The sequence below is a fragment of the Scyliorhinus torazame genome, chromosome 8 (genome assembly GCF_047496885.1).
Source record: "Scyliorhinus torazame isolate Kashiwa2021f chromosome 8, sScyTor2.1, whole genome shotgun sequence".
Classification (NCBI taxonomy): domain Eukaryota; kingdom Metazoa; phylum Chordata; class Chondrichthyes; order Carcharhiniformes; family Scyliorhinidae; genus Scyliorhinus; species Scyliorhinus torazame.
The window spans coordinates 29,182,347-29,201,109 of record NC_092714.1 but is presented as its reverse complement, the minus strand read 5'-3'; the positions used below and the strand labels follow the sequence as shown (position 1 = coordinate 29,201,109).

The 18,763-nt window shown below is 45.0% G+C and overlaps 1 protein-coding gene across 4 annotated transcripts in view; it reads left to right on the top strand.

The window, feature by feature from the left end:
• Positions 1 to 18,763, top strand: part of LOC140427710 (G protein-activated inward rectifier potassium channel 2-like) — a 281,740-nt gene that overhangs the window by 246,408 nt on the left and 16,569 nt on the right. The gene's annotated exons all lie outside the window — the stretch shown is intronic.

Sequence of the window (18,763 nt, the reverse complement as noted above, 5' to 3'; positions counted from 1 at the left end):
GGGGAGGAGTGAGCTGACAGACAAATCCGAGAATCGGTTGAGGATGAGGGCCTTCCTGTTCCTCAGGCCTGCCGGACACTTACTGCCACCTGTCCTCCTCCAGTTCCTCTGCGGGTCTTCCCCAGGCTCGTCCTCCATCCTCTCCTCCTGCTCAGACAAAGCTGATGTCCCTCCTCCTCCAGCATGCTGCCCTACTGCTGTGCCAGAGTGCGGAGGGCACAGCATACCACCATAAAGTGGGCGACCCTCTGGGAGGGTGTACTGCAGGGCGCCACCAGAGCGATCCAGGCATCGGAACCGCATTTTGAACATTCCAATGCACCGCTCAATGATGGCAGAGATGGCAACATGGGGCTCATTATACCGGGTCTCAGCCTCGGTCTCCAGCCTCCACACCGGCATCATTACTTTGGTGAGGCCACAGCTTCAAGTCTAAAGCTGATGCTCCCGAAATTGTATAGTCCCAAAATGGAAGAATTCCACCCGTAGTTACAGGAAGAGACCTCTGAAGGCAGAAGGGCATGTTACTAAGGTGGTGAAAAAGGCATAAGGGACACTTGTCTTTATCAACTGAGGAATAGATTACAAAAGCAAGGAGATCATGTTGGAGTTGTATAGAAATTTGGTGGGGCCACAGCTGGAGTGCTGTGTGCAGTTCTGGTCGCCACATTATAGGAAGGATGTGATTGCACTGGAGGGGGTGCAGAGGAGATTCACCAGGATCTTCCCTGGGATGGAACATTTAAGTTATGAAGAGAGGTTGGATAGGCTTGGGTTGTTTTCACTGCAGCATAGATGACTGAAGGGCAATCTGATCGAGGTGTACAAGATTATGAGGGGCATGGACAGGTTGGATAGGGAGTAGCTGTTCCCCTTCGTTGAAGGGTCAGTTACCAGGGGCCACAAGTTCAAGGTGAGGGGCAGGAAGTTGAAGAGGAATTTGAGGAAAACACTTTTTACCCAGAGAGTGGTGACGGTCTGGAACGCACTACTTGGAAGGGTTGCCTCGCATCCTTTAAAAAGTACCTGGATGAGCACTTGGCACGTCATAACATTTTTGGGAATGGGCCAAGTGCTGGCAAATGGGATTACATAGACAGGTCAGGTGTTTTTCATGCATCGTTGCAGACCCGATGGGCCGAAGGGCCTCCTTGGCACTGTATTGTTCTGTGATCATTGGCAGGACGTCAGCAGGTAGCCCTTATGCCCCAAGAGCCAACCCGTTATCCTGCAGTCATCCTCGAAGACACTGGGGACCTCGGAGTGTCCCAGGATGTACCTACCATGCAGGCTCTCTGGGAAGAGTGCACACTCGTGCTTGATCCAGAGGCGGTGTTGCACATGAGTTGAATATTCAGGGCTCGGACCGCTCCCTGTTTTGGAGGGAACTCCAGGATGCCCTGGTGCGTGCAAAGCAACATGCGTGTCATCAATAACCCCCGGAGCATCCCGGCAATGGTGGAGATCCTGCAGCCACTTCAGGATAGTTTGAATAGTAGTGCACTATTAGCAAATATTCTTTACCTTCAAGACAGAATAAGTCTATCCCAACCTTTTGCCAAGGAATTGACACAATTTCGCCCATTTCCATCGGTTCCTTTGCTTGTCGATACTGATACCATTGACAAGTGGTACACTTTTCCACCATTGTCATATATCTTTATTTATTCCTGGCCAATATACAGTATCTCGCGCTCTTCTCTTGCATTTCTCGATTCCAAGGTGACCTTCATGAATCTTTTGCAGTATTCCTTTGTGCAGAGACTGTCGAATAACGCTTCTCTCTTGCCTTCGAAATAAACCATTTGCTACACTTAGCTCTGATCGCATGTGATGACCCTTGGAACATGAACCTTTCAGCCAACCATTGTTGAGATTGTGTATCGCCATTTGCAAAACTTCATCTTTCTCTGTTTCTTCCACAATCAGCTTTGGCTTCGCATCTGACATTGATAGTGTTTCTGTCATCATATTCACATGAACTTGCACATCCTCTCATCCTCTCCAATGGAACTGTCATCTAGCGCTACTGGAACACGGACAGCACATCTGCTACTACAATGTGCTTGCCCGGTGTATAGATCAAGTCAAAGTCATACCTCTGAAGTTTCTTGACTATGTCCACCAAGGGTCTATGATCTGTCTCTACAATGAAAGTAGGTAGACCATGCACGTCACTGTGGAATTTCTCTAATCCATTGACTAACCGGGCTGGTTTAGCTCAGTGGGCTAGACAGCTGGCTTGTAATGCAGAACAAGGCCAGCAGCACAGGTTCAATTCTCGTACCAGCCTACCCAAACAGGCGCCGGAATGTGGCGACTAGGGGCTTTTAACACTGACTCCATTGAAATCTACTTGTGACAATAAAAGATTATTATATTAATATAACCCTAGACATTCTTTTTCTATTTGAGCATTCAGATTCTGTCATGATCTGGAAGCATAAGCTACTGGTTTCCAATCATTACCATTTTCTTATTGCAGCAAAACTGCACCTAGACCATCCTTCAATGCATCTGTCGAAATCTTGGTATTTTTTATTGGATCAAAAAATATTAGAACTGGAGATGTCGTTAGAGTTGTTTTTAATGTGATTTCCCCTCTTGTTCCTGTTTGTCTGTCCAAGTGAAGTTATTCACTTTTTTCAGGACATCTCTAAGCTGTCTTCGTTGAAAGGTTTGGAATAAATTCGTTGAGAGGTTTATAATAAATTTACCAATGAAATTAATCATGACTAGTACTCTCAGTACTTCCTTTTTGTCTGTTGTTCAAGACATAGCTTGGATCTTCATATCATCAGGCTTCATTCCTTGAGCAGACATCCTGTATCCTAGGAACGTTATTTCCTTCACAGCAAACTGACATTTGGCCTTGTTGAGACGTAGCCTATTTTTCTTGACATTCTACAATACCCTTGTTAGCCTTTCATTGTGTTCGTCTTGTGTGGAAACCCAAATGATGATGTAATCTACATATACTCTAACACCCTGAATGCCTTCAACAATGTGTTCCATCGCTCTGTGAAATATTTCTGAGGCTGAGATTATGCAAAAGAAGAAAGCAATATTTACCAAATGGAATATTGAACGTATAATACTCGGTACTTTCTTCATCTAACTTGAGTTGCCAGAACCCTTGCGAAGTATCAAGTTTGCTGAAATATGTCACACCAGACATTTCACTTGTGATCTCCTCTCGCTAAGGTATCAGATAGTGTTCCCTTTTTATGTTTGCATTGAGATCTTTAGGATCCATGCATATCCTGAGATCATTATTTTGTTTTTTAATGCACATCATCAAATTAACCCAATCTGTCGGCTCTTTGATCTTTTTGATCACACCAATTTGTGTCATCCTGTCTAATTCAGCTTTTAGATGGTCATGTAATGGTGCTGGAACTCTTCTTGATGCATGTATCACTGGTTGAGCATCATTTTTTAATTGAATCTTGTAGGGGAAAGGCAACATACCAAAACCCTGAAAGGTTTCTGGAAAAACCTACACAATGGACTCCACCGATCCACTGTGTGTGCTTAGTGCTCAGTCAGTGCTATCCACTCATTTTACCAGTTCTAGTGCTTCACACGCTTCAACACCTAGCAGCAACTCACGATCTTTAACTACTGTGGAGAATTTGACTTTGCAAACTTTATCTTTTACGGACATTGAGCTCACAAATGCCGAATGTGTCAATTTTATGATCATTATAGTCCTTCAAGAAGACAGGCTTATTTAATATTCTGGGATTTAATTTCATAGCTTCAATATCACTGATGCTAATGAGGTTCGTTATTGCTCCTGTGTCTAATTTAACATTGATGAATGATTTATGTCTTAAAAAGAAACTGACCAGTTATCTTTTGTTACTGTTGCAAAATCATTTTTATAACTTTTTGTTTCTATAGGCGACATTTTACTCTGTTTGGCTTCGCTGGCCCTGTCTTCATTCGAGATTACATCGATGAAAAATGTGCCCTCTAAGTTAATATCATTGATGGACTTTTCTAGATTAAATTTCTTATTTGTAAAATATTGTTTGGCATTAAGGTTTTTACATATCTTTTACACATAATGGCTGCTTCTGGCAAGTGTTTAAAACCACATTTTATTTTCGATTGCGTCAAAACATCAATGGTGTCAGCATCGCCGCAATTTTCACGCCCAAACTCCATACATTCACTGTGTTTATATCTAACTCCTTCTAATTCTCCGGTCATTGGAATTCTCTGTTCCTGGCGGCAATGCACCCCGGCCCACGGGTTTCTTGGTGGTTTGGGGTGATTTCAATGGGAAATACCATTAACAAGCGGTGGCAATACTGAATGCTGCCACCAGCGAACAGCACACCGCCAAGAAATACGAAGCTGGGGGACCGGAATTCCAGCCCACATCCTTCCTCAGATAAGGAGGACAAAACTGCACACAATATTCCAGATGTGGTTTCACCAAGGCCCTGTATCATTGCAGCAAGCCATCCCTGCCCCTGTACTCGAATCCCCTCGCTATGGAGGCCAACGTACCATTTGCCTTCATTACCGCCTGCTGCACCTGCATGCTTACCTTCAGTAACTGGTGTACGAGGGCATCCAGGTCTCGTTGCACTTTCCCCTTTCCCAATTTATAGCCATTCAGCTAATAATCTGCCTTCCTGTTTTTGCTACAGAAGTGGATAACCTCACATTTATCCAAATTATACTGCATCAGCCATGCAGTTACCCACTCACTCAGCCTGTTCAAATCACACTGAAGGATCTCCGCATCCTCCTCACAGCTCACCCTCCCACCCAGCTTTGCGTCATCTGCAAATTTTGAGATATTAGTTCCCTCATAAGACTGGATGTGTTGGCCGACTATTGGTTGTGGTATGGGGAAAAGCCATGCGATGAAACCTCTATTTACTCACAGTTTGGCACCATAAATACCGGGCAAATGAACCTTGCACCATTGCCCCTTGTGTCATTTAATACCTCCCGCCCTTCGCACTGTCATAGATCTTACTCTTTGGTCATTTCTCTACCATACTTTCCATTTCTCTTTAAAAATCTATTAAGTCTCCAACATCTTCTAGTCTGATGAGCTACTTGTTGTGTTTGGTCCTTTGTACTTCACAAAGGAACTCACCAAACACTTCGACTTGTCCAAACCTGAATCTTTTATTGAGTGTCGTGTGGTAAGATAGCAATCTGATACAGAACACATTATCATGGAGTCTGCTAACTATTCCTCTGGAACCTGCACCTAGCACTGACCATTCACATGTGTGTCTTACTACCCTTTCAATCTGCTTCTGAAGGTGGTTAGATGTGTTCCCTGAATATCGGATTCACAGGTCACATGACTTTGATCTGGGGACTGCATGATGTGCCTGTACCGCCGCCACCTGCTGGTTGGAGGTCACACACAATCCAGCTATGATATAGCCCATAGGTATATCGCCACACTGCTGAGTGCTTCCAGCATTTTCTGTTTCTAGTTCAGGTTTCCAGCTTCCATAGTATTTTGGTTTTAGCAATTCACTGCCAAGTTGTGGTGAATTAGAGCCGTTTGTGAGAATCAACAATCCTCTTTCACATAAATGCCCTCAAGAGTTGACAGTGAAAGGAGACATTTATCTTGTTTCCATTAGTATGAACACGGGATCCAGGAATGAAAGGGAGACAAAGGGCCTCCCTAGGTGTCATCCAATCTCCAGTCACTTTTACTTAGAATCTCAAAGCCATTTGCATGTCTAAAATCAGAATGAACATAGCTGACGACAGTAACGATAGTTCCCGGCTTGGGTCACTGTCTGTGCGGAGTCTGCGTGCCTGCGCGGGTTTCCTCCGGGTGCTCCGGTTTCCTCTCATAAGTCCCGAAAGTGCTTGTTAGGTGAATTGGACATTCTGAATTCTCCCTCAGTGTACCCGGACAGGTGCCGGACTGTGGCGACTAGGGGATTTTCACAGTAACTTCATTGCAGTGTTAATGTAAGCCTACTTGTGACATTAATAAAGATTATTTTTATTATTAAATGAAAGGTTGTCATCAAAGCTTTTATTATAGTTATAATAAACTGCCATCCAGTAGCAGTGACAAATATTAATAACGCTATGTAGCAAATGGTCAGTAGCTTGGCATGGGTGCCAATAAGCCACTCTGATAATAAACTTGTTTCAACATAAGTGAGCAGATATAAACCACTTAAACTCTGAAAAGATCGAGCGCGGATTGATGAGTTGCCAATTGGCTGCATAACCACAGAAAACCAGTGCCAATGTTTTATGCACCGTCACTCCGGCCTTTAGAACTGTAGCACGACATTGGATCTAAGCACTAAATGGCTCAAAATCAGACAGAAAAAGACTGGCTTTCCAATATTCAGTGGTAGGTCTTGAATGGTCGGCAGCACTACAAGAACACAACAAAAACATTGGGAGAATGCCAACGCTATACAGCAATTGTTTGCTCTCTTGTTATCTATCCTCAAACATACTACAGTCCCCATAGCATAAAGTGGATGTATTCATGCTAATGCAGTTTGCCCACTTATTCAGTGGCTGGCAAATTCATCTAAATTGGTCAAGACATTTCATAGAATTTACAGTGCAGAAGGAGGCCATTCGGCCCATCGAGTCTGCACCGGTTCTTGGAAAGAGCACCCAACCCAGCCGCACACCTCCACCCTATCCCCATAACCCAGTATCCCCACCCAACTAAGGGCAATTTTGGACACTAAGGGCAATTTAGCATGGCCAATTTCACCTAACCTGCACATCTTTGGACTGTGGGAGGAAACCGGAGCACCCGGAGGAAACCCACGCACACAGTGGGAGAACGTGCAGACTCCGCACAGACATTGACCCAAGCCGGGAATCGAACCTGGGACCCTGGAGCTGTGAAGCAATTGTGCTAATCACGATGCTACCGTGCTGCCCTACATTGTAGAAGAGGACGCATTGAATTATATAGAATTTCCAAATCCATTTGGCCCAACAGGTTTATAGGAGGTTCTGTTCAACATGGACTTCCTCTCATCACAGTTCAGTTAACCTTATCTGCATGTCCTGCTAATGATCTAACTCTTCCATCCTGGTGTGCTTATCCAGCCACCCCCCCCCTGTAAATGCATTTATCTTACCTATCTTACCTACTCCTGGTGATAGCGAGTTCCACCTTCCCACCATTGTTCAGGTGTAGAAGATTCTCCTGAATTCCTCATTGAATTTATTAGCTTATATTTGTGGCCCTAGCTTTGGTCACCATAGCAAGTGGAAAGACTTTCTCCTTATCTACCCTGCCGAACCCTTTTATTATTTTAAAGACCTCATTCAGGAAACTTCTTCAGAAGAACATAGAACTAGGAGCAGGAGTAGGCAATTCAGCCCCTCGAGCCTGCACTGCCGTTTAATACGATCATGCCGGATCTCGTCTTGTCCTCAACTCCACTTTCCTGCCCATTCGCCATTACCTTCAACCCATGAGTAATAATCAATCTTCACTTTCCCAGAGAAAAAGAGCCCCAGACTGTTCAACTTTTCCTGATAGTTATAACTTCTCGGCTCTAGTTTCTTGATTAATCTGATCTCACATTAAATGTATCAGAATCACAAAATCACACGGTGCAGACGAGGCCCTTCAGCCCATCGAGTCTGCACTGACACCTGGAAAACGTCTGCCTACCTACCTAATCCCATTTGCCAGCACGCAGCCCATAGCCTTGAATGTTAAGATGTGCCAAGTGCTCATCCAGGTACGTTTTAAAGGATGTGAGGCAACCCGCCTCTCCCGCCCTCCCGCGCAGTGCGTTCCAGGCCGTCACCACCCTCTGGGTAAAAACATTTTTCCTCAAATTCCCCCTAAACCTCCTGCCCCTCACCTTGAGCTTGCACCCTCTCATGATTGGCCCTTCAACTAAGGCAACAGCTGACCCGCTCCACCCTGTCCATGCCCATCATTATCTTCGATCAGGTCGCCCCTCAGTCTTCGCTGCTCCAGCGAAAACAACCCAAGTCTATCCAACCTTTCTTCATAACTTAAATGTTCCATCCCAGGCAACATGCTGGTGAATCGCCTCTGCACCACCTCCAATCACATCCTTCCTATGATGTGGTGACCAGAATTGCACACAGCACTCCAGCTGTGGCCCCACCAAAGTTCTATACAACTCCAACATGACCTCCCTGCTTTTGTAATCCAAGGCTCAATTGATAAAGGCAAGTGTCCCATATGCCTTTTTCACCACCCTATTAACCTGCCCTTCTGCCTTCAGAGACCTATGGACAAACACACCAAGGTCTCTTTGTTCAGAATTTCCCAGTGTCAGACCTTTCATCGTATGCTTGCTTGACAAATTACTCCTTCCAGAGTGTATCACCTCACACTTTTCAGGGTTAAATTCCATCTGCCACTTATCCAGACATTTGACCAACCCCTCTATATGTTTCTGTAACCCAAGACACTCAACCTCACTGTTAATCACCCGGCCAATCTTTATGTCATCTGCAAACTTATTGATCCAACCCCATAGTCATCTATGTTGTTTATATAAATGATGAACAATAGGGACCCAGCACAGATCCCTGTGGTACGCCGCTGGTCACTGGCTTCCAGTTACTAAAGCAGCCGTCTGGCATCACTCTGTGTCTCCTACAGCTAAGTCAATTTTGAATCCACCTTATCAAATTACCCTGTATCCCCATTTGCCATCTTTATAAAGTCTCCCATGTGGGGCCTTGTCAAAGGCTTTACCGAAATCCACATAAACAACATCAACTGCACCTGGTGGTCACCTCAAAACATTCAATCGAATTTTGATTGATTGAAACTCTGCAAAGTCTCATCTGCTTCAGGTAGTTGATAACAGTTAACAGTGCAAACAGCTGCTGGGGTTTTGAATCAGCTGTGCACACTGTTGGAAACTATGAGGAGTAGGGTGGCACGGTGGCGCAGTGGTTAACACTGCTGCCTCACGACGTCAAGGACCCAGGTCCGATCCCGGCCCCGGGTCTCTGCCCGTGTGGAGTTTGCACATTCTCCCCTTATCTGTGTGGGTCTCACCCCCACAACCCAAAATCCAGCCCTCAGGTTTCCAGGAGGTGTGAGGTGGCTTCAAGGGGAAATCCCACTGACAGCGACGGAAGCAGAAAATGGTGCGCTGCCTCCCGCCGCTGGGAAGCAGGGAGCTGGGAGGCCGGAGAATCCAGCCCCAGATCGGGTTCTGCTCCAATCTCTTGGTTCTATTTATGTAGTTTATTGCTCTTTTTATGTTACAAAGCGAGATGTTAATTGGCCATAAACAGTATGCTCAATATGGTACAAGCAACACCTGTATAATTGATGCTTATGTGACAACAAATAGCTAGCACCATTTGCTTAATGCAATATAGGTGACTGACTGGGACAAGCAAGGAGAATCTACATGGGAGGTGAGGTACTTATACAGTCCATACCTTGTGTTGCAATTTGTTTATAATTATGTTTCTCTCTACTGGTATAGTTACCAGAGAATATTAAGGGGTATGACATATGGTGGAATAAAACTGGATCAGTAACTGGTTAAAAAGGAGAAATCAGATAGCCAGACAGTGGGAGGGAATGCTAGTGAATAGTTTTTATATATTTTATAGCTTTTACGTATGAAGACATACATTGTGACCATATGCACAATAAGTGACTTAAAACATAGCAAACTCTAAGTTCTGCCTTCGCTTTTCAAAAAACTTTTACAGGCTAATGAAACCAACCAACTTTATTTACAATTTAATAATTTACAGAAATAAACACATCTTGCACTGTTAAGTATTATTCATTACCGTCTTTTACATATAAATAAATTGTCTTCCAACTACCGTTTATGTCATGGTACAGAAAATGTGTTTGAAGAATGAATCATTTCTGTTGGGTTTTTCTGACCTTGTGGAGGAGCCAGGATTTACAACCAACTCCAACACAAGAAAACAAAACACAGTTTATTTGACTTTGGACCTAGTTACTGCAGTTAGACTTAATGGACTTAAAGGGAGACAGCCTAGGAACGGTATAAAACAATCCTTTAAATAATGTTTCTATCCTTACAAAACAGCATATTCCACTACTTACCCATGTCTGACGCCTGGGGCATTCTGCTAGCAACTATACAAAACTAGGAACTGCCTATAAAGGCCTAATTTATCCTTTCTTCTTAAAGAAAACAGTGCAAAATGCTTTAGACACGCATCACTTCATTAATATTTCCCTTTGTGAGACTGTGCATATTGCAGGCTTTCATGCATCATCTTTCCACCTAAACCAGTGCTAGCACATTGTAAGGACACTTTGAATTGCTCATCAGGCTTTATTCAAAGGAATAGCATAGTAACAATACCAAATGGTCATTTGGTAGTATCGAACTTGAGTCTTGCTGAAAAAAATGAGACCTTTTTTTGTCAAAACTTTTCATCTTGCACTCATCAGGACAGTTTGAAAAGTGTACTAGTGTCAGGGAAACAACATTTTTGTACTGTATGAGAAGAGAGTGGAGTTGACTTGGAGAATGCACCAGTTGATTGACAGCTAACCGCCAAGCATTCTATTAAATTTAAACCAGGCAGCTTGACTCTGGTTGGTCAAGGCATTGCCCTGAGGACTGAACCAGAAAATGGCTGTCAGTTATTTTGTTCAGCTGAAATTGGCACAATGTGTGTACATGCTCTTTCGGGCTGCAAAGAACAGACCCGTGTATTTTTATCTGTAGCTTTCAGTACACGCAAATGTGCCACACTGCGAGGCCGGCAGACAACGTTAAATTGGTCATCAGCGTAATTCTTCGCACACTGAGGATTATTTGCCAATGTCCAATTGCAGAATCACATGTGCTGTTGGACACTATGTTTTGCGTTTTGCAAGCATGGGGTGATTGGGCACGGTCTGCACCATGCCTGCTGTTTGATACAATCCACCAGTCTTTGGGATGTATGGACTACATACCTAGCACCACATTCACACTGAAATTCATATCCCATATTACTGATTTCTGTGATAGACAGAATGTCCCTTTGGGTTGACAGCAGCATCCTGTTAGTGGAGAATGCCACTTCTGTTAGCAGCATAAAACCGATAGCTTCATATTTTTCTGAGATCTTTGAGATACTTTGCCCTTCTGAGGTAGAATGGGTACTTTTCAGGGCCAAAAGAGCCCATTCATGAGTTTGCGTGATAAGCAGATTTCTCAACTAGTACGTCTCGGAAAGGAATTAATTTGTCCTTTTAGAAAAGGAAATCTCCAAGCCTACACGTGATTCCAGAACCACAGTTGACTCTTAAATGCCCTGAAATGCCACTCAATTGTATCCAAACAATAAAACGTCACTAAAAAGGAATGAAACGGGATGGACCACCTGCCATTGATCTAGGCACTGAAAATGACAAAGCCAAGCCCAGTCCTGCCGACTGTGCAAAGTCGTCCTTAATAACATGTGGGACTTGTACCAAAGTTGGGAGAGCAGTCTCACAGACTAGTGAAGCAATAGCCTGACATAGTCATACTCCAGAATCATACCTTAAAAATAATGTCCCAGACATCACCACCAACATTCCTGAAGTGGCAGTACAGTGGTTTAGAGTCGGAGTTGTCCTGGGAATCTTCAACACCAACTAATGATGATAATCTTTATTTCAGACCTTTATTTCAATTTCAGGCCTTATGAGGCCTCATGGTGTCAGGTAAAAGGAAACCACCTGCTGATGACCACACTCCACTCACACCTACCCCCTCCCCCTCTCAACAACTCCACCACCATCACTTCAACAGGTGAATCGGTACTTCTCCATGTTGAACCATCACTTGGAGGAAGCACTGAGGGTGGCAAGGGTGCAGAATGTACTCTGGATGGGGGACTTCAATGGCCATCGCCAAGAGTTGCTTGGTCGTACCATCACAGACCGAGCTGGCTGGGTCCTGAAGGACATAGCTGCTGGACTGGGAATGCAATACGTGGTGAGGGAGCCAACAAGAGGGAAAAACACACTTGACATCACTCCCACCAACCTGCCTGCTGCTGATGCATCTGTCCATGGCAGTATTGGTAGATGCGCAGTCCTTGTGGAGACAACGTCCCATCTACACATTGAAGATACCCTTCCTCATGTTGTGTGGCACTACCACCGAGCTAAATGGGTTAGACTTCAAACAGATCTAGCAACTCGAAACTGAGGATTCTAGAGGCACTGTGGGCCACCAGCAGCAGCAGCAGAATTGGATTCGACCACGATCTGCAACCTCATGGCCCGGCATATCTCCCACTTTACCATTACCACCAAGCTCACCACTGCCTTCACAAGGGTAATTAAGTAGAGCCAGTAAATGCTGGCCAAGCCAGTGATGTCTGCATCCTTAAATTAATGAATAATTATAGGAAACCTATCAGGCGGGATTCTCCATTGCCTCACGCCAAAATTGTAATCGACGATCGGGCAGCAAATCGATTCCAACGCAGGAATCGAGGCCGGCACTTGTTTGACGCCAGTTGCGATTCTCCACCCCCGCCGAAATGGCGTCATTGTGATGAGTGTCCGGCCCACTTGCGGTGCTCCATTCCCAATGGGCCGAGTTCCCGACGGCGCGGGACGCGTGTGGCCAAACAAACCGTGAACCTGGCGTGGTGGTTGCGGACTGTATCCAGCGCCGCCAAACTCGGCCAAGGTCCGTGCCATTGGCCTGGGCTGGGGGCCCGGTGGGGGTTGGACAGGAGGTGGCCAGGGGGTGGGATGGGGGGTCGCGGATGGTGGGTTGCGTCCGCGGCGAGCCGGCGCCATGTTGTACGGCACGACCGCTGCAGGTTGTCAGCCTTGTGTATGCGCAGCCCGGGACCCGGCCATTCTCCAGCCGTTCTCGACCCGATCTGCGGGCATTTCACGCGGTGCTGGTGTTAGCCCCTCACCGGTACCTGAATCAGTGAGGGGTTCGCGCCGATTTGTTTGATGTGAACCTCCCGCGGATTCTCCATTCAAGCCGGTATTTACCCGCAGGAACGGAGAGTCCAGCCCATCATCCGCATGTTGGAAATGTGCAGGAGTAGGAGGTTACATGTCATTCTATCGAAGAACTTTTCTCATGGAACCCAACAAAGATGTTTGAGAGTGCTGAGCCTAGAGGGGATCCCATGTGAACACTATTTATCTGGGCAAAGATGATGACGCGAAAGCTGAACTCAACTGTGTGAGTAGCCAAATTTTGAAATTTGCTGGCAGTTTCTCCATCAGTCTACTGCAAGCATACCTTCACTGGTCAATACACACATTGGGATTCTTACAGTTCCACACGCGATAAGATTGGCCTTATTGACAATGCCGTGAATGGGGTCTGAACCATTTCCTAACCATGCAAGCTTGATGCTGAAATGAGTGCGTCTAAGTCACCCTGCAGGATAATAGCTCCCCATCTCAGATCATTTTGCGCTGTATATTCTGCAAACTACTGAATGTGCCATCATCTTTTGCCCTGAAAAGTGCCCAGCCTGCCTCAGATTACCTTGGAAGGTTAAGGTATCTCAGAGGTTTGAACCACAAGTGAAGATACGCTGCTACTTCGCAGTAGCAACTCGAGTCGTATTCACCACTAATGGGATGCTGCCATCAAGCAAAAAAGGCATGTGGCCTATCACACGTAAAGTAAATGGGATATGAATTTGAGTGCGAGTGTGATGTTAGGTATGTAGACCATGCGTCCCAAAGACTGGCAGATTGTATCAAACAGCGTGTCCCTTCCACTGTTCACAATGGCTAAGGTACAGATTGTACCCAACCAGCCCTGTGCTTGCACAAGCCGAAACACAGTGTCCAACATTAGATGTCATTCTGTGATTGGACAAGGTTTGCTTAACAATCCTAAGAATTACACTGACAACCAATTTAAGATTGCCAGTCGGGTCCCTGCAGTCTGGCATATTTGCTACAGCACCCTGTCCTTTTCAGCCTGTTAACTGTCAGTCACTATCAACTGGTGCATTCTCCATGGCAATGCCACGCTCGTCTCTTGCAGCATAAATTTATTGTGTCCCCTGATATTGGTATTCTTGCAAACTTTCCTGGTGAATGCAAGAGGAAAACCTTTGTCAAAAAAAAGTCTTATTTTTCAGCAGTACTCAAGTAGCAATATTGTGATCCTTAGACAAAAGAGCAAAGCATCATATTTTCCTGATAGTAAAATGGAATATTACAGCTTTCACATGCTGAAATGAGATGCTCTTAAAGCACACCAGTCCGAAATATACTGGCAGAAATTGACTGTTTAGCACAGGGCTAAATTGCTGGCTTTGAAAGCAGACCAAGGCAGGCCAGCAACACGGTTCAATTCCCGTACCAGCCTCCCCGAACAGGCGCCGGAATGTGGCGACTAGGGATTTTTCACAGTAACTTCATTTGAAGCCTACTCGTGACAATAAGCGACCTGGTGCTGGTCCTATTATCCTACAGCCAAGTTGGTTAGGGCTGTTTCCTGAGCATGCTGGGCGAATGTCTAAAATTTGATTTGATTTGATTTATTGTCACATGTACCGAAGTACAGTGAAAAGTATTTTTCTGCGGTCAAGGGAACGTACACAGTACGTACATAGTAGACGAAGACAGAATAATCGACAGAGAAACATTGACAAACAGTGATTGGTTACAGTGCGGAACAAGGGGCCAAACAAAGCAAATACATGAGCAAGGGAAGCATAGGGCGTCGTGAATAGTGTTCTTACAGGGAACAGATCAGTTCGAGGGGGAGTCGTTGAGGAGTCTTGTAGCTATGGGGAAGAAGCTGTTCCTATGTCTGGATGTGAGGGTCTTCAGACTTCTGTATCTTCTGCCTGATGGAAGGGTCTGGAAGAAGGCAAATCCTGGGTGGGAGGGGTCTCTGATAATGCTGTCTGCCTTCCTGAGGCAGCGGGAGGTATATCCGACAAATCCCCAAGATCCATTGGTCTCTATCCTAAAGGAGGTAGCTGTAGAGATAGTGGATGCTGGGATTTTCCAAAATTCTTTTGATTCGGGAAAGGACTCAGAAGGTTGGAAGTTACCAAATGCAACATCGGTATTCAAGATAGGAGGATGGGTAAAAACAGAAAATTACAGGCCAGTTAGCTTGACACCGGTCATCAGGAAAGTTAAAGAAGTTTTAACAATGCATTTAGAGAATCAGAATGCGATTAGACCTGCCACGTCCTTCCAGCATTTCACAGAATTGTTGTGGTGCAAAAGGAAGTATTCTACCCATTGGCTCTGCACTGGCTCTCTGAATGAGCATTATTCATAGAATCAATCGAAATCCGACATGCAGAAGGAGGCCATTCGGCCCATCAACTTTTCACTGACCCTCTGGAAGAGCCCCCTACCCAGGCACACTCCCCTACCCTATCCCCATAACCCATAACCCCCACCTAACCTTCACATCTTTGGGCTGTGGGAGGAAACCGGAGCACCCGGAGGAAACTCACACATTGACACGGAGAGAGCGTGCAACCTCCACACAGTCACCCCAGGCTAGAATTGAACCCAGGCGCTGCGAGGCAGCAGTGCTAACCACTGTGCTTCCCACTCCGTGCCATTCACTCACCTTTTACCCATAACCTTGCACAACAGTCCTCTTCAAATAATCATTGAATGCCCTCTTGAATGCTTCCTGCTTTATTTCCGAATTCCAGGATCTGCAGCATTTTGCTTTTATTGTAACATGGTTTTCTTGTTTGACAAATTCATGAGGGTTGTTTAAGGACGTAACTAGCAGGGTAGATAAATAGGAACCAGTATGTGCAGTGGACTTGGATTTCCAAAAGGCACTGAATAGGTGCTACGTAAAAAGATAATAAACAAGATAAGAACTCATAGAGTTGGGAGTGACGTATTTGCATGGATAAAGATTAGTTAATAGGGACAGGAAACAGAAACTGGCAAATAAATGGGGAATTTTCATGTTGGCAGGCTGTGATTAGTGGATCAGCATTGCGACCTCAGCTATTTACAATCTATATTAATGACTTAGACAAGTACCTAGAGGGCTGCATTTTACATGTTCCGCAGTTTATGTTTCCAATAGGGCAGGTACCCACACCACCACCTTCCCACCTACCCCCATAATGTTGTGGTGTGTGGGGTGGGGGGGGAGGGTGGGGAGGTAGTGGTTGGACTGAAACTGGCAGCCCACCCTCCATATTTAAATAGACAATCAAAGGACAATTAAGTTTGTTACCAAGTCCATTTACTCTGATAATATGCTGCCCAGATCTTTAAATGGTTTGCATGGGCAGTCAGGCGAGAATGGGCGACGTGATTTTAAAAATAGTTTCTTCAAACGCCGGAAGGAAGGGGGTGGCTCTATCTTTTGGGGCTGCCTTTGACGATTGCGGTGGGCGGCCTCCGATCTAAGATAAAACCCGCATTTCCTCCGACCAACCTGCAGGCTTAGCCCCTTCCTCCCTGTCGCTTCCCCCACCTCCCTGACCTGTCCAAACCTTCCCTGCCCAAGACCGCAGACTTTGGGATTCATGGGCCTGCTTTCTCTTCCTCTTGCATTTAGGGCAGCGGCCACTCATCAATCAGATTGGCCGTCTGCTCCCGAGGGTGTGATTCACTCCCCAGCGGGAGGAGAAAATACCACTTGGCCCTTGCTTACCTCACCCAAAGCATGTTTATGGCTGTGGTGTGGGCCAGCATGGAACAAGTTGGCTGACTTTCCTTCGGGGAGCGAGGGAGGGATGGTCAAGCCCAGGGGGTAGCGTATCTAAGCTAGGTGGGAATGCAAACTGTGAGGAAAACAGAAAGAGGCTGCAAAAATATATAAGCAGTATAGGTGAGTGGACAACACATTGGAAGATTGAGTATATTGTGGGTAAGTGTGAGATTATTCACTTTGGTTGTAAGAATATTAAAGTAGGACATTAATTCAAAGGCGTGCGGCTTGTAAATATTAATATTTGGAGAGATGTGGTTGTACTTAGATATGAAACATGAAACCTTGTGGGACCCTTTTACCTTTTAGTAAGAATCGGTAGTTGAGTTGATGTGAGGCGTCAGAAATACAACTTTATTATTGTTAATTACTGACTTGAATGCACTTGGATAAGAATTAAATAAAAATCTAGAAACAAAATATCAAACAATACATAAAAAAGTCAAGCACATGCCAAAATGCATAAGCACAAAGAAATCATTTTAAACACAGACAGATAGATGATTCAAGAATTCAGGAACAAAGACCTCAACCACGAGGTCCTACTTTTCAGGGAATTCTTATCTCTGGTTTAACCCCTCATTTACTTTCATTGGCTTCTAATTCTCAGCTGAGACCTCCTGGTTTGTTCAAATGGTTGTCTGCTTCTTAGAGGATGATTTGTTAATCAAACATTGGACATTAATTAAGATTGACTGGTGCCTATCAAAATTAATTTAGAATCTGCATGCACAGTCTTAGGAAAATTACTGGATATGTTTTCTCACACCTGCTGTGTTACACAGCTTCCTGGAGACCTTGCCAGAACTAATTAGTTAATTAGACAGAGAACAATACGTTCTCAGTGCTTGATACACTGAAATACAATGGTTAATTCATTATATGAGACACTGACTGAGTTCCCACAGTCAAGACAGTTTTAATATTCAGCACTCTTTAGCTTATCATAGACTTATCATAGGCTTATCATAGAATTTACAGTGCAGAAGGAGGTCGTTCAGCCCATCGAGTCTGCACCGGCTCTTGGAAAGAGCACCCTACCCAAGGTCAACACCTCCACCCTATCCCCATAACCCAATAACCCCACCCAAGGGCAATTTTGGACACTAAGGGCAATTTATCATGGCCAATCCACCTAACCTGCACATCTTTCGACTGTGGGAGGAAACCGGAGCACCCGGAGGAACCCCACGCAGACACGGGGAGGATGTGCAGACTCCGCACAGACAGTGACCCAAGCCGGAATCGAACCTGGGACCCTGATGCTGTGAAGCAATTGTGCTATCCACAATGCTACCATGCTGCCCTTGATGCATTCAAGGAGCTATATGCATTCAAGTAGCTCCTATATGTATAAAACTATGAATAAAACAAGACTCTATCAGTCCCCCCTTTGATTCTTCTAAACCTTTTTTTAAATAAATTCAGAGTACCCAATGATTATTTTTTTCCAATTAAGGGGCAATTTAGTGTGGCCAATCCACCTACCCTGCACATCTTTGGATTGTGGGCGTGAAATCCACGCAAACACAGAGAGAATGTGCAAACTCCACACGGACAGTGACCCAGGGCCGGGATTCGAATCCAGGTCCTCAGCGCCGTAGTCCCAGTGCTAACCACTGCACCACCTGATTCTTCTAAACCTAATAGAATAAATCACAATTAAAGCAAAGCGAAAAGGAGAATAAAATAAAACAAATAAAAGCTAAAACGAACACATTCACAGTTGCCTTTGATAGTTCCTTTGTTTAGGAACAACCTTCAACACTGGGATGGGCAAGCCTTGAAAGAATCACAAGCACTTTGGGCTAATAGTAAGAACCGCTCATACCGTGGTGGTATTTGTTTAAGCGAACACAGAGGCACTATTTTAGGGCTTCTTGACGTTCTCTTGCAGGTACATCAGAAACAAAACATACATAGCAAAAATGACGACAAAAAACATGACCAAGCCTTGCACCATTGAGGCTGCCAAGGACCCTAGCTACCCAATAGCCCAGCCCCAAGGGTGCTGGACTCGGGTTGCTTGAGTTTTTCAACCTCCTTCTGGATGTGTTTTGCCAAATCAGTGATCTTTTCGGAGCTATCTGGAATGT